Raw genomic sequence first — 7,466 nt, 5'->3', positions numbered from 1 at the left:
ATTGAATCATTCAACGAAATTCAATGGCTGAGGGAGTCATTGAATCATTCTGTCAACCAATTGTTCAAAAACACTGATTCATTTAGAAATGACACACCAATATGTTGCTCAGAAACACCACTGCTAGTTTTTCTTTTCTTTTCGTTTTTGTCAATAATTTGTATAAAATGTAGGATACTCCAAATTACCTTCTTTCTTTACTGAATAGTGAATAAGAAAATGGGTGACTAGTTTACATGGGCTAAATTTCTTTAAAAAAAGTTCTTACTATACAATATATATTGTTTAATATATACAGTTTCAATATATATTTGTATAATATATACATTTTTAACCTGTTTCTAAATAGTTGCATTGTTTTTTTATAAATACATTATGAATTCAATGTGAAACGTACAGTTGAAATCCCCTTTTAGTTTGGTTTCCTTGGATGTGCTTTAGGTCTATTAATAGATCACCAATACCTTCAACCATCTCACACTCATTTGGTCTTGTTATTGGGCCTATTTGCCAGTCCTGTAATGTTTCTGTTTATATGAGTGAGTGGATGTCTTTAAATTATTTATTGAGAGTAACCGGAGGCCACATACAGGATGAGATCTTTTTGTATTCATCCTCTCAATGGGCTTGACTGAATAATGCATATCTGAGAGTCATATGAAAGTAAAAACTGGATGAGAATATTTGACATAAACACAATACAGCCACGGGCATGTTATAGTTGAGCAATAATGTTATTATGATGTCTAACTCAATGGGTGGGGGATGGCGGTCATATTTGAAGCCCTTTTGTATTATTTTCCTTTGCTTTCTTTTAGGTAAACACAGGCTTTGTCTCAGCAGGGGCTAAACACAACTGACACTGCTCAGCAAGAGCATAAAACATTTATAGATCCTTTTTTTTTATCAATTTTTATTATTACAAAGATCATGTGACGAGTTTTATCACAAATTCAGTCCTTTTAGTCATCTAAGATATTTGCTGTTTTAATACATTGTGTCAGGACTGTTTTACATGTCATTCCACAAATGTTTTGCTGTGTTTGTATTATATTATGTTTCTTTTTTTTTTGTCCTAACTTCCCTGAAAACTCTTCAAGCTGAAGGCTTAGTTTGTAGCTATAGTTTATACAGAGTTTTAGAATAAAGGGCTTTAATTTAAGATCCAGTTTAAACTAGGGTTCTTATTTTATTTTCTCTACAAAAGATAACCAAAACAACCAAAGCCTTTTTGCCATGTGAGATTAATGGATCATAAAGTTGGAGATGACTGTGCATGCAAACTGCCAAGGACAACCGGTCAGCGAGAAATAGTCCATCAAGCTTTGTAATTCTCCGGTTAACTTGAACCTATGATTCATGGTTTTCGCTCTCAAAAAACACATTTTCCCTATTATCTGGATACTGTAATATGGTGTAACCAGGCTCCATTGGGGTTTTTATTAGGCTTTTTTTCTTCACACTTCCAAGTTATGTCTGATCTAATAGCATCTAGCTCCCATAAATCTGTACTGCATGGAGATTCATTGATGTAGGCAAAAAAGACCTCCTCTTGCTCACACTCAATAAGGCTCTTGCTCTGTTCTCTAACCCAGAGACTCATCAACATGATCCATGTAATAAGTTCTGTTGTTGTCACTCTTATTTCACTCTCCATGTGTGCTTCTTCATTCCTTTCTGTTTAGATATGTTCTTCCTTGTCCCTTGTGAACCATCCATCCTTCATTCTCTGTCTCACGGACTCAGAAGAAAAAGAAGAAAAAGGCTTCTAGAGCTTGGAATGTATAAAGTGTTGTGTTCAAGTGGCTGTCACTTTCATAAGCACAGTGCATAAAACCACTGAATAATTAATTTGTTATTTCTATTCCATATATGTTGCTCCCAATCGACAGCATTCACGCTTTTTCCTGCTGATCTGTTCTATAAAGATCTGGCTTTTGTTAGTATATATGTATGCAGTTAACACAAAAAGCAGTGGTTCTAAAGTTATATCCTATGCTACATATTTTTAATAGCGATTTTTCCGTTTAATGTTTTAAGTGTAGTAGGCTTTATTAGTATATATTAATATTTTTAGTCATTTAGTTTCAGTACTTTTGTCTTTCTTCCCTAATATTCTTTAACATTTTTAAGTTATTTTTGTAATATTTTGTTTTATTTCATGTAAAATAAATTAAATAAATTGTTAATTTATTAAATTTTTTATTTCAATTTTCAGTTAATTTCAGTTCAGTAACACATATTAATAGTTGTAGTTTTAGTAAGCAATAACAACAGTGATTAGAACAGAATACACACACACACACACACACACACACATATATATATATATATATATATATATATATATATATTCAGATTTATGCATTATTTTCAGATGAAGTCTTGCAAGCTTTGCATAAGACTTGAAATTCAATATCAAGACATAAAGAGCAAGATGCCGAGGAAGGTCACATCTGTTTCCTATGTATCAAAATTCCAAATGGATTTGCAATCAAATTTCCCTTCTGCTGCATGTAAAATGACGGTTCATGGAACATTATTTACAGTGTTTGTAAATAACACTGTAAATAAGTAAATACAGTGTTAACATTTGAATTTAGTTTCTCTTTACAATGAGGATTTAAGTGGGTCTCATATTAATGAAATCAACTGTCTTATATGTAAACAACACAATAAAATTAACATTTCATCTTAATTACTCATAGAGATACTCATATTTGACTGTTGAGCAAGCAAAAAAAAAAAAAAAAAGACATTGATGCATACAATGCATCATTTTGTTTGAATGTGTTGCATCCAGCAAGGGTGTTTAACTCATCAACTGGTTGGACAGATTCAATACCAAGTGTATTCATAACCTCTGGCTTCTTCAGAGTGACTTTTCTTAGAGAGAAATGAATTCAAGTAACCAGTGCTGGAATGATTCCAGTTCCAGTGTCTTAGCTCTTCTGGATCCATTGTTTCATATGTGGTAACCACATGTTTTTTCCTGTGTCAAATCTGTTATGCTGGCATGCTGTTTCAATTCACGTAGTCCGCCAACTAACAATCGTTGTCTTTTCAAACTTCAGCTCTCTGAATACAAAGATATCTTTATTGGTGTAGCTGAATTTGTATTGCAGGGAATTTGGTTGCACACCACAATGATGTATCTGACAGTTTGTATATTCATTCAAAATAATGAATAATGGAACAGCTGATAATAAGGGAACAATTGTCATGTCTATTATGGTTTCATGTACAGTTTCAGTTTATGAGTTGACTATATTTCATTCCCCCTTGTATTGTATCAACCCAAAAAGGAACAAAACTATGATTTGGAAAAACTATCTCAGTCACCATTCAATTTAATTACATTCAAAGAAAGTGAATGGTGACTGTCTCTGTGAGTCCCTAAAATCTCCTTTAGTGTTCCATAGAAGAAACAAACTTAGCAATAAATGTTTGAAACGTAATGACGGTAAGCAAATTATTATAGTTATTAAAAAAAAAAAAATTCTGGGTGGACCTTTAAGATTACACTCACGTCGCCCGGAAGCTGCTGCTGAGGACAAATGCAAGTCCGAGGCGCGCGCTGGTGAGCGTGAATGACAGACGTACGCGCGCGCGGTTCCTCTGCACTCACTTGTTTGTCAAGATATGTTTGAGATATTTTTTGATGCCGCTTTTGTGTTCACGAACTACAGTTTGGAAATTAACTTCTAAACATCAGTGAAAAGTACCTCTCGGTAAGTTGTTGAATTAATTAACTCGCATACGCACAGTTCGTTGGGTGTTACGCCTTTTAAACATTATTCCGCTTGTGCGTAATTCCCCAAGTGAGTTTAGTATTGTTTTCAATAATACACCTAACAATAAACACAACCTAAGTAGGTTTGTGTTTAAGTACTCTTGAGGAAATAATAAATAGTGTTAATGAGCTAAAGCTGCTTCTCTTCAAAACCTGTTGTTGGTTTGTTTTTGTTTTTGTCCGTTTGTTTATCGATTTCCGAGTAAAGCTTTTTTGAATCGTTTTTATGTTCTTATTTGTTTAGTTTTACTTTAGTTGTTGCAGTTAGACAGCACGACTATCATTTTGTAATATTTCTTCAGTTTACATCAAGGTTTCTCGAGTTAAAGAGCGAACAGGATGCGCGCTCCCGTACGCCAACAATTGAATGATGATTGTGCTCTTACACGTGAAAAGTGTGCAAAATAGACTGTGAACTAAAGTGTTAAACTTTATTAAAGATAGGAACAGTGTGGGATTTCGAAGTACCATGTTAAACCTATTCAATGGTCTGTTTATCCTTCACTGTGGCTAAAGGAAGGGTCGCTCCCGTTACTTGATACACTGCATGTTTCCCAGCTGGGGTGCGCGGTCATGAAGCGCGCTCCTGGGGAGATGCATCTCTCTCAAAAGCAGAGAAATGAATTTGACATGATGCTCATATGATGTCATGGACCCTGCATTTGGGTGTACGTTCTTTTACATTCTAAATCATGAATGTTACTCTATTTGTTGTACCAAACTAATGTAAAAGTTAGTTGTATCTATGTAAAAAGAGTTAGGGTTTGTTTAAACTAACTACTTTATAGTTTAAGAGCTCTATGTATATACAGTTAGCGCACAAAGTAACAAAACAAAACCAGCCTTTGCTGTTCTGCACTGGATTATTTTATTATCCATTCTAATTTGCATTGAGCTAATAGAAACACCATCACTGATGCAGTTGTATGACCTTGTGGTTCCTTTTTGAATTTAGTTCTGCTTGAAACAACTTCATTTTTACATGTGGGTAATCGGTCTGAATTATGGGAAGTTGTTCTGTATGACATGCTGCAGACCATCTAAACTAAAGCTATTTTAAACAATATTTGCATAATGTAAAAAAATTCTAAATAGTTTTAAATCCAAGTTAATTACTTTTTTTTTTTTTACTGTAAGCGAACTGTAATAAATGCAAGTGTATAATCTCTTACCATTACATTAAAATGGAAACCTTGTTTTGCATTTACAAAGGGTATGAAACGGGCTGTCAAGTCCGCTTGTTTGAGAATTGGCTAATATTCAAATGATAAAAGTATACAATAAAAAGTAGCAAACCAATAATAGGAGCATTTTGCTATCAGGTCTTTTTACTTTTGTATTTAGGGTGTGCCTGGGTTGCATTTGGAAACCCTCCTGAGCTTTAACGATTTCCTGCTTGGCCTTTAAAATCTGAGTTTAATGGGTTTTGTAATGCTGGCAGCTATTAGAATAGATCCTCAACCAGAGAGAGAGAGTGAGAAAATGACGTGCTTAGAGATTGGTATAGACTAAAACAGAGACAACTGGCCCTATGATGTAGTTCTGTTTTATGCTCCAAGGACATTAAATGTTCAGCATGCTTTTTATGTGTCCATCTCTCCATTCTGGTGTAAACAGACTAAAAGTTATGATTGAGTTAAAAAAGCTGTTAAAAAATCACGATAATCCACAATCAGTTTACATGACTGCAATCCATCAGTTAATAAGTGAAAAGTTGCATGTTTGGATTTTTTCACAAACTGTATTGGCAAATCTATCAAGGCTTTTTAACATGAAACTTTTTCTTCTGGCCAAATATGAGTCCATGATCAATCATAAGAAACTGAAGAAGTATTTTGCCTGCTGTCCTCACATAAAAATCCACCTGACATTTATTTAGGAGGTTTTTGGACTGTTTTCACTTGTAAACAGTACTTGATCTGTGCATGTTTGTCTCTCTTGATTCCAACAAGATGACATTTTTTACTGAGAAAGCAAATTATGGATACAGGACTCATATTTTATCCAGAAACAGTGGTTTGAAGTAAAAGGGATAGTTCACCCAAAAATGAAAATTAGCCCATAAATTACTCCCCTTCAAGTCATCCTAGTGTATATGACTTTCTTTTTTCAGATTAATCCAGTTGGAGTTATATAAAAAAAATAGTCTTTGATCTTTCAAGGTGTTTCATGACCCTCAGTGGGTGTTGCATGCATCAGTCCAAAAGAAGGTAAATATAAAGTGACCATTCATAAAAAAAGGGTCTCACATGGGACAAAGGACTTCTGTAGTAAATCAATGATTTTTTTTGTAAATATCCCTATTCAAAACATAATAATCACTTTAACGTAGCTTGTGATCACTGTTGAACACGGAAGCAATTCCGGGCTGACGACGTATGGACGTCCATACAGGATGGAATGCTCACACTGCATGCGTACCGTCTCCGAGCCCAACTGAACTGTGCCCTGGCATACCTCTTCCAACCAGGCCAGGGCCGGGGTAAACAAACAAAATGTTCTTATGATTCATATAAAATATATTACGTGCATCCACCATGTTAAGGCAGCTTTAATCGCCTTTTTGGTTACTCCATGACTTAACTGAACATGCAATTGCATGCACATAGTTTATTTCCGCCTTTGATGTGAAAGGATACAAGCTACAGTGCGTGCCAGCGCCTTTGTGCGTGCAACTGAAGATTACGCGCTGCGAGCCCATACTGTTTCCGCACTCGTTTGACTCGTGCCTGATGCTGAAGTGGAGCATGCGGCTGAAATGTCCCATATATATATATATATATATATATATATATATATATATATATATATATATATATATATATATATATACATACACACACATATACGATCATTCTGTTTTTGCATCAAATTTCGAAATTATACAATCTAATTAGATTAAAAACTGTTGCATGTATGAACCATCCTTGTTTGGATCTTGATTAAAATGCTGTGGTTGCATCTAATTTTAAATGGAAAGCGCACAGACAAAGTCTTATTTTGTTTATACAAAGATAATTATTTTATTTGTGTTACTTTATTTGGGGCGTGTTATAAAATTTAAAATTAGTTTTGTTATTTACATTATATTAAATTTTTGTCATTTAGCAGAAGATTTTATCCAAAGCAAATGAGGACGAGAAGCAATTGAAACAACCATAACACAATCATATGCAAGTGTAGTAGTATATTATTATTAGAGGTGGGCATAGATTAATTTTTTTTTAATTTAGATTAATCTCACTGTGATCTTGAAATTAATCTAGATTAATCTAGATTCCACATTGAACAAGGTGCAAACAACCTTATGCCTGTTTCACACCAATGTTTAAGTTTTTTTCAAGTTTGTAGGCGTCAAGGTACAGAAAGCTAATAATTAAATGCAAAAAAACACCTTCAACATTTCTCACATTATTACAGTTTTAAAATATATATCTGGTGTCTGAATAATTTTTGGTTTGACTGTTAAAACTACAAAGAAATTCAGTCAAGAGCAGTGAGTGATTTTCATTTTCATTTTCTTGGATTAACATTACAGCAGCCAGTCGCTAAATTAGGCGCGGTCCCTTTAAGAGACGATGAACGCATACAATATAATATACATCCCATTTTTTTCCTCAACTGTTTACTTTCACTAAAGAAATAACTGACAGTTTTTTCGAGCATAATTTCC

General features: G+C 34.0%; 1 protein-coding gene across 1 annotated transcript in view; it reads left to right on the top strand.

Annotated features, from left to right (window-relative positions):
- The first annotated feature begins 3,573 nt into the window (after positions 1-3,573).
- Positions 3,574-7,466, top strand: part of LOC127968944 (supervillin) — an 81,662-nt gene continuing 77,769 nt past the window's right edge. The window contains exon 1 of the mRNA XM_052570430.1: positions 3,574-3,731. The gene's annotated coding sequence lies outside the window, so the exon portion shown is untranslated. The remainder of the gene's footprint in view (positions 3,732-7,466) is intronic.

Source organism: Carassius gibelio, chromosome B12 (genome assembly GCF_023724105.1).
Source record: "Carassius gibelio isolate Cgi1373 ecotype wild population from Czech Republic chromosome B12, carGib1.2-hapl.c, whole genome shotgun sequence".
In the NCBI taxonomy this organism is placed as follows: domain Eukaryota; kingdom Metazoa; phylum Chordata; class Actinopteri; order Cypriniformes; family Cyprinidae; genus Carassius; species Carassius gibelio.
The sequence above is the reverse complement of the archived record's forward strand: the minus strand, read 5'-3'. Positions and strand labels throughout refer to the sequence as shown.